The sequence below is a fragment of the Strigops habroptila genome, chromosome 4 (assembly GCF_004027225.2).
Source record: "Strigops habroptila isolate Jane chromosome 4, bStrHab1.2.pri, whole genome shotgun sequence".
NCBI lineage: Eukaryota > Metazoa > Chordata > Aves > Psittaciformes > Psittacidae > Strigops > Strigops habroptila.
In genome coordinates, this window is record NC_046358.1 from 56,959,085 (window position 1) to 56,967,813 (window position 8,729).

Genomic DNA, 8,729 nt, shown 5'->3' on the forward strand with positions numbered 1-8,729 from the left:
TATAGGATTGGGAGACATTATACAAGTAACCTTATTGATTTGAATAGACACAGATTGTTGTAAGTTTAGGGTTTTTTATCCCACAACAGGTAATGCATAAATAAAGAAGGTTTGGGGGAGAAAAATGGACTATGTAGCTAACTAATGCTTCTAAAAAGGAAGACCTTCATCCTTTCACATATCTCAAGGCATAGTCAAAACAAATTTATGTATTTGTACTTAAAATCATCATCCAACACTTATATTAATGATTAATTATCTAGACCTTTATTATGCAGACTGCTGTCTCTCCTGATCCCAGTATGAATAATAAAATAATTTGGAAATGACCCTTAGGATCATAAAGCCCATCTGTATGGGGGCTGGACTAGATGACCTTTGAATGTCTCTTCCAATCCAAACTATTCTATGATTCTATGATAAACCTAACACTGCCAAGTCCATCACTAAACCATTTCCCCAAGTGCCACATCTGCAGGTCTTTTAAATACCTCCAGGGATGGTGACTCAGCCACTTCCCTGGGCAGCCTGTTCCAATGCCTGTCAACCTTTTTGGGGAAGAAATTTTTCCTAATATTCAATCTAAACCTCCCCTGGCACAGCTTGAGGCTGTTTCTTCTTGTCCTATCACTTGTTACTTGGAAGCAGAGACTGACACCCACCTTGCTTCATCCTCCTTTCAGGTAGTCGTAGGAAGCATTAAAGTCCCCCTGAGCCTTCTCTTCTCCAGACTAAACACCACTAGTTCTCTCAGCCACTCCTTGTAAGATTTGTTCTCCAGACCCTTCACCAGCTTTGTTGCCCTTCTTTGGACCTGCTCCTGTATCTCAATGTCTGTCTCGAGGGGCTCAAAGCTGAACAGAGTATTCGAGGTGCAGCCTCACCAGTGCTGAATACAGAGGGACAACTACTTCCCTAGTCCTGCTGGCCACACTATGTCTGATACAAGCCAGGATGATGTTGTCCTGCTTGGCTACCTGAGCACACTGCCAGCTGTGGCAACCATAGCATGATCTTCGTTGTAGAAATAAGTGATGCCAAGAAACTGCTAAGAAAATGAACTCCACTCCCACCAAACTGACACGTTACCCAGTTGCAGTTTCTTGGTGTAAGTTTGATTCTGATCAAATTATACCAATGACAACTTGGGAAGCTGATAAACAAGGAAAAGTGCTAAGCTGCAAAGAGACTGGAAAGCAGCCACACTGCCACTGGAAGTTAATTTTTTTTTTTTTTCCAGTCTAATAGTTCTGAAAAATTGCTTAAAGACTCCTTGAAAGGAGTGATGGAGTGGGCAACAAATGGTAACTAATAGAAGGTTACCACTGCTTCATTAGCGTTACAACTCCCTCTACCTGGCTTTGGCAGGTTCAGGGAAACACTGCTCCTAGTTCCTTCTAGTGTCACAGACTCCAAGTACCAGTGGAGGGTGACTCTCAGTTCTCCTTAGGTTGGTGGAAAATACCAATTTCTGAGAACTTCTTATAAATGTTTCTGATTTGTTCCTTGTCTGTCAAATAGATCCATTCTTTTTCCTTCTTCCTAGAAAGATTTTTATTTAAGTTGACATGTAAAGTAAGAGATTAATTTATGATTCTGATTCAGGGCAGTTGTTTGGGGAAAAATACTAGGGTTTGTCATCTGGATTGTGATAGATTCTCTATAAGTGCTTGAATACTGCCAAGCACTTATTTAAATGGCAGATAGGTGGTTTTGCAATGGGTATATTCAGATGCAGTTCTTCCATATACGAGATTACTGTTCTCAGTTGAGTGAACTTCTAAGGAGTTATTTTGTGTGATGTGTTCTAGAGCATGTGGGAAAATACATCATGTGATTTTACTTAGAAGATTTAAATGCTTTAGGGTCCCTATGTGTTGGTGATAGTATGTGGCATTTTACTTAGTAAAACCGATAGAAGTTCTAAGTTCTCTAAGAATAGAACATACATATATACATACATACATATATAGAACATATTCCACAGTACATTTGTGTAAGATTTTATAAGTTCCAGTTAGAACAGATTCTTCTTCCGCAGATGGAGAGAACAGGGTCATGGGGAAACTTGGTGGCAAAGCTGGATATTGAATTCATATTTTTATACTATTAATTTTAGTATGCTTTCCATCAGTAAACTCTTCTAGTTCCATTCGTTTTAGACAAATGTATGTCTTAACTGACTGTTAGCAGTCAGAACAAAGTTCTGTGACTGTCATTCTCAGATTTTTTTATATGATAGGAGGGTATAAAAATATATTTTTTAAATGGCTGTAATTACTGAATGTGTTGCAATTGCTAGAAATTAGAATTGTTTTCAGCCAAAAGAGCCAATTAGAGTTGGTTGCTTTGATATCTATTTTAATTAAAAAAAAAAAAGCAAAAGCTTTATTTTAAGCTGAATAATTGGTTTTAGACTTGAACTTTCCAGTGTTTCCAAAGATTTTTATTCTTATGTGATTTATTTTTTTTCTCTCAGAATTTACTACAGTTGAAGTATTTTGTTTGTTTTTTTAATGAGCTCTGTACTCAACCTCTAGGACTAGATACGTAAAATAACTCAAGCCACAAATGGTTTCACAGTCATTAATAATGGATTTGTGCGCTGCTAGATCACTTAACCCCAAATTTGATCTGGATCAGGCATGAGGAGAGCATCACATGTTTAATTATTCAGAGCAGAAGATAGGCTAGCTATGTCTGCAGAAGTTTCTGCCATCTTATTTTGTCTCCTGTAATGCACATATGCCCTGTTTGCTTTTCTCTCCAGTGTGTTATGGTATGCTTTCCCTATTTTTCTGGGAGAGTATTTTGAGGTTAGTCTTGGGGGAAAGGTCCTGGTGGAGTTGGTGAATGATTTCATGCTAGAGCTAGAATTGGAGTTGGTTAGGTAAAAATTGTGAATAACATAAAAATTGCGTACTTAATCCATAGCAGATTACAAGATGACAGAACTGTGTCAGGAGACAGAAGTAGAACTGATGAATGCTGGAACAGGGGTAGGAAGGACTGGAAGATGTCTGTTCCATTTGTGCAAAGCGTTCAACACTGTCCCGCATGACTACCTTATCTGTAAACTGGAGAGACAGGAATTTGATGGATGGACCACCTGGTGGATAAAGAATTGGCTGGATGACTGCACTCAGAGAGTCATGGTCAACAGCTCAATGTCCAACTGGAGATGGGTTATGGAATGGTTATCTATCTATATATAGTATATGCCTATATAGATACACTTATATGACTTTGAGAAAGATTTTCAAAGATGTATAGGTGCCTTTTGTGTAATAGCTAAAACATCATATTGAGGTCATAACATTAACATCCCGTACAATTAACAGTCTCTCAACTGCAGAGCTCCAGGCTGCTTGAAGTGCAAAGCAGCTGCTGTAGATGTCATGTGCAACCCTGCTGGGCACTGATGAGCAGAGAACTGGATTTTATTTGTAAGGGTATTCCTAAGAAGGCACTTCTCTTTTTCTCCCAGGCTACTAGGCTTATACACAGTAAGTAATTTTCAAAATAAAATCAGAGAGGGATACAGAAGGACGCCCAAATCTATCCTCTCATGGTGCTGCAAGAATTCCAATCACATGCTGAATGCAAGAAAGATGAGGTCATAGTTCTGCAGTTCGTGTATACTCTGGCATGCACTAATCCAGTACAGAGTACCTGGCTGCTGAATCAAATTGTGACAGAAAAATGACATAGTTCAGTGCGCTTGTGGATGAGGAGACTCTTACTAAAGAAGCACCCTTATGCTGTATTTCTTAAGTGACTCTAAATTAGTTCAGGCCTTCAGTTTGTTTAACACTAATGCAAAAGGCATTCTTGAGATAATCATACCTCTTTTTTCAGGGCAGTGGAAGTTTGCTTGTGTTTTGCAGTCAATTTCAGATCACTTTAAGTCTGTTGTGAAACTGGATTTATTATTGAAAGAGCTTTTCAGCAGGGGACTGTGGAAATCAAATACAAAAATCAATGGACCAGTTCATCTAACATCAGAGAGGGCTGATGTTTTGTAAGGTTTTCGGGGCTGGGGGAAGAGTTGAGGATATGGTGATTTTCCGTAAGTTGGTTTGACAAACAACTTATGCGTGTGTTCCCGCACAATCCTTCTCACTGTGGTGGCTAAGCCTACTGCCATGCTTCAGTTTGACTTTTATAACCTGTGTGTAAACACTGACTTGTCTGTATTTCTTCATGCAAGCTCTTGGACTGCCAAAATGCTTCTTGCCCTTAAAAACTGTAGTTTTATCAGGTGGCTGCTTTTCAAGAGTTCCTGTTTTGAAAGGGAGAATTTGGGGGTTTAGGATTCCACTTGGAATCATATTTATGCCTATTATGCTCTTGTTACAGAAGAAGAAAGATAACAGAGCATGAAAGATCCTAATCTTCTCACTGACCTCCTCTAGAACTGACAGAAAAGATGACAAAACCTGTGCCTGTGTTGTTCCTACAACTCCCTTTGATGGTACAAAACATCAGCCTTTGGGTCATGGAGAAAAGTTTGTACAACAGATCTGTGTTGACATTCCTTTCTCAAAGCCTTCATGGTGGTTTTCTTGGGAACAAGTTCCATAAACAGCCACATTGTCTTGGCCTTAGGAAGTTTGGTGTAGGTGGCTTACTTGGAATGTTCCTGTGTATTCCTGGAGGCAATCTGGCTACCCTGTCCTTAGATTCCCTCTCTTTAAGAGATACTGTTGGTAACCAGAAAAAGTGATATCGACTGTGCTTCTGTGACCTCGCATGCCACAATCCTTTTATTTCACGTACATCCTAATTGTTAAAAAATTCTGTGGCACAGGGAGGGATTCTGGCTCTCTCTGGACTGATCTGGCTGGTGCATCATCAACAGACTGCTGGGATAGTTACCACTTGTAGTGCTGGGCGTTGTCAAGTGAGGCTCTTAAGATCTCTTACGTGCTGAGATCAGTCTCCATAATGGACCAACAGTACAACTTAGTTCCTACCACTGTGTTTTTTCCCCCTAACATAAGCTATTCATACACAACCATTTCCCACGTGTCAGCTGCTGAGTGGTGCCTTCTGTGAAGCTGCTGTGTCACTGAGAGTGTGCCTTTTTCCCTTTTGTAATCATAACTAAATGCTGTTATGCTGAGGTTCAGGTGAGCCTTTCTGTTTATGCACAGTTCCAAGGAAGTGATGTTGTGCAGACAGGTCATACCTTGGTTTTCCAGTCTTTCCACTACCATGTATTTTTTCTGCAAAATGGTCATGCAGTGCCTTCTCTGGGCTACCTCTTCTCACTGTCATTGCTGTGCTCCAGTAAAAGAGGTTGTTCTTGTCAAGATGTTACAAATAACTGCTTTTAGTGATAAGCTAATGACTTCTCAGATAGAGGATAGATCTGTGATTTCGTTTTTCCTGAAAGCAGGGTGTAAAGGGTCTGGAGACAGAAAGTTGCAAGTTGGCTCTGTGGAGTATGAAAGCAAATAATCACTCCAGTTCTGAGGTTACTTTGCTGGAACAGATTATCAGGGCCATTCTAGCAAAGACACATAGTTTTACTTGTCTGCATGTGAATCTAGAATATTTTCTGGCACATAAGTGTCAGATTATGATGCTGGGTAGGCTTTGGTACAGCTTTGACACTAAGACAACTTTTAATGCAGATAAACTGTACACACAGGGGAAAGAAAGCACTTGAATCGTGCCTTTTAGTGGAATCTGTTTGTGTCTAATAGGCTAGGCTTTTATTTCAAAATGACAGCTTTCACTATATATTCTCTTTGTGCCACTACAGTACAGTAGTACATACGTACAAAAAGATAAATCAAGAAAAACATTTTATATGGATTAAGCCTGGCTTCAAGGTAAGTACCATCAGTATCCTGTGACTACTTGGCAAAGAGAAAACATACTTGATTTACTTCTCAAATAATTTTTAGGAAGTGTGTTTTGCTTTCTCAAAAATTGCATTGTAGAGACAGGCAGTACTTTTAACACTGATTGTTCAGAAACTTGGTTTTTCTTTTCTTTTTTTTTTTTTAGTGGCATATTTGGAAGAATGTATTTATGCTGTGAAGAGGGAGACATAAGCCAGCAAGTTTGCCAGGAAAGTGTTGCGAAGAGGCTTGGACTCACCTTACTTTGTGCAGCTGAGAGATTCACCTAACTGACGCCTGACTCTGTTTTGGCTCTCTTGTGTTCAGATTACATTTTAATTTTGTAGTGATGGCTAGATACTGTGATTTTGACCTTGTTTGCTTTTTTTTGTGTGAATTCAAGTCATCATAAGAATGAAGTGCTGCACAGTTACAACGCTAATTAGCTAGATGGGGTGGAAGAAGTCTTACTGTGTTGAGGTCTAGGATTGTTTAACTGTTAACGACTTCTGGATTTATTTTTCTGTAGACTACCAGATAGGTTACCATCTGTGCCACAAGGATACATGATTATTCAGTGTAGTCTTTGTCTTCCCTCTGACTATTAAAAAATGTATTTGCCTATTCCTCCAAAATTCAGGCTGTATTGTATAACATAGAATCATAGAATAGTTAGGGTTGGAAAGGACCTTAAGATCATCCCTGATATGTGTTTTGGATGCCTGTATGCTTTGTGATAGATGAACTAATATTGGTACTTCAGTTTTTCCATCTTTGTAATAATGTGTCAGTAGTCTTGGAAAGTCATTGATGTTGAAGTTTTGGATTTCTGCCCTGTGAAGCACTAGCAGTAAAGCTATAAGCTGCATGAAAATATTGATTTGGATGCTCTTATTAACTAGGAGAGTATTTTTTTGAAAGGTGTTTTTGCTGAGAATTGAAGTAATTTGTGTGGTGATGGTTTACAATAGAGCTTTGCACTGAAATAGTGCAAAAAACCTGCCCAAACCCCTAGTTGAATGACTTCAGGAGTCCAAGATATGTGGCAAAAGTAGCCTGTATGAAAGGGAACATCCTAGTCCCATGAGATGCATGTGGGAGAAATTAAAAATATAACAGTAAATATATTGTGGGTGGTATGACCTAATAAAATACAGCTGAGTAATATAAAGCTGTCTGATGTAGTACCGTTCCTGACAGGTGATAGTGAAGTGAAGGCAGAGGGTCACCTACTGTGATTGACAGAAGAGATGGCCTGGAGATTCAGACAGCAAAGTCAAGCAGAGCAAAAGATAGCAACAACAACAAAAATCTGTGTAACAGCTCTTCTTCCTTCGACCCATGCTGGCTGATTTTTTTGGAAGAGGAAATGGGATGATGCATCTCCTTCCTTTTTGGGAAGGCTGTCACCTGCTGCAGCTCTGGACTTCTTTTATCCTAAAGGTTAGAGAGTACAAAATGGGGAGTATTACTTCCTCTGTCTTGGGGCAGATTTTATGTTAAATGGTCCCTTTTCTTAGAAATCTTAATGCATCAGTATCTATGAAAAATTGTATACTCTGTGGTATAACAGTTTCAGATTTATGCTCAGATATATGTAAATAGCAAATAGCATTATGCCTTTGTGTATACTAGAAATACTGCCTACTAGTTTGTAGTCAGTGGAATTCAACTACTTGCAGATAATAATTTATAGGAACTGCTCTGAAGAATCAACATGTTTGCCTATAACCCATTCCAAAACAATAAACAGAGTTGACTTCCTTCTTTGAAGACATTCATCTTTTATGGTTTTTTTTAAATCTTGATATACTTACTTCTTACATATACAACATGCAAAGGACAGAGTAAGTGGGCTTATCTCTTGGGCCGTATACTAGGAGTGCAATTGAACATGAAATAAATGTCAGTTATCACAAATGGTTTTTGCACATTAATATGTGGCTGGGCCCAAGTAATATTTTTTTCTTCTGTTGATAAGTAAAAGAAGTTCCATGTGTTTATTCACCTCATCTAGAAAAAAGTTACCTTAAGCCATAAATTTGTGTAATATAATTTCCTTTTTTTTTTTTTTTTTTTTTTTACATACACTAGGAATTGGTTTTTGCTGCTGGTATTTCCTATATAATTTAGAACTGAAATATTGCAAGGGGCGAATCTGTTTTCAATTTATGTCTTGCAAGATCAGTATGACCCAGAATCCCCTTTTAACACCGTAATACAGTAGGAAGTTGTGACTGTCAACATGGAGAAGCACAACACTAGGGTCTCTGGCACACAGGACAATGAGCTCTAACAGGCAAAGAACAGATTTGCTTATAGAACACATTTCTCAGGACAGTGCTGTTAGTGTGTTAAAATTTCCCTACTACACCTTGTGTTCTGCAGTGGTTATTACAGCAAGTGTCATCTTATTCCTTAAGTTTAAACAATTACAGAAAACCAGCTTGAAAACTGTGATTGATAAAACAGCAAATTGAAGGGGAACGTGTCTGCTCTCCTAATGTTTCAGTCTTCTGATTTGATTTCTGCAGGAACACTCTCCACTAGTGACAGGTAAATCCCCAAACTAATTTACTTACTTTGTCTTCAGCTACTTCATTGAAAACCCATCTTCTTCAGGTTTCATTTTTGGTTTAGTTTGGTTTTTTCCTCTAAAGGAACTTGTGCACAAGTAAGTATTACACTGGTGGTTTCAGTCTTGACCCTTTGTAATATGATGTGAGAAGGATTTCTTAAAAAAAGGTAATAAAACATTACTTATGGGAATTCTGCAGGCAAAATACCTTGATTTTACACATTGACAATTCAGATGTTAAAGGCAAATGCTCGTTTTGATTGTGTTTGGCTTTTTAACTAAACCAAAAGATAGTCTAT

General features: G+C 38.5%; 1 long non-coding RNA gene across 2 annotated transcripts in view; it reads left to right on the top strand.

Annotated features, from left to right (window-relative positions):
• Nucleotides 1-7,625, top strand: part of LOC115607528 — a 58,576-nt gene extending 50,951 nt beyond the window's left edge. For both annotated transcript variants that reach the window (XR_003991261.1, XR_003991262.1), the window contains exon 4: nucleotides 6,019-7,625. This is a non-coding gene — a long non-coding RNA (uncharacterized LOC115607528). The remainder of the gene's footprint in view (nucleotides 1-6,018) is intronic.
• The last annotated feature ends 1,104 nt before the right edge of the window (nucleotides 7,626-8,729 follow it).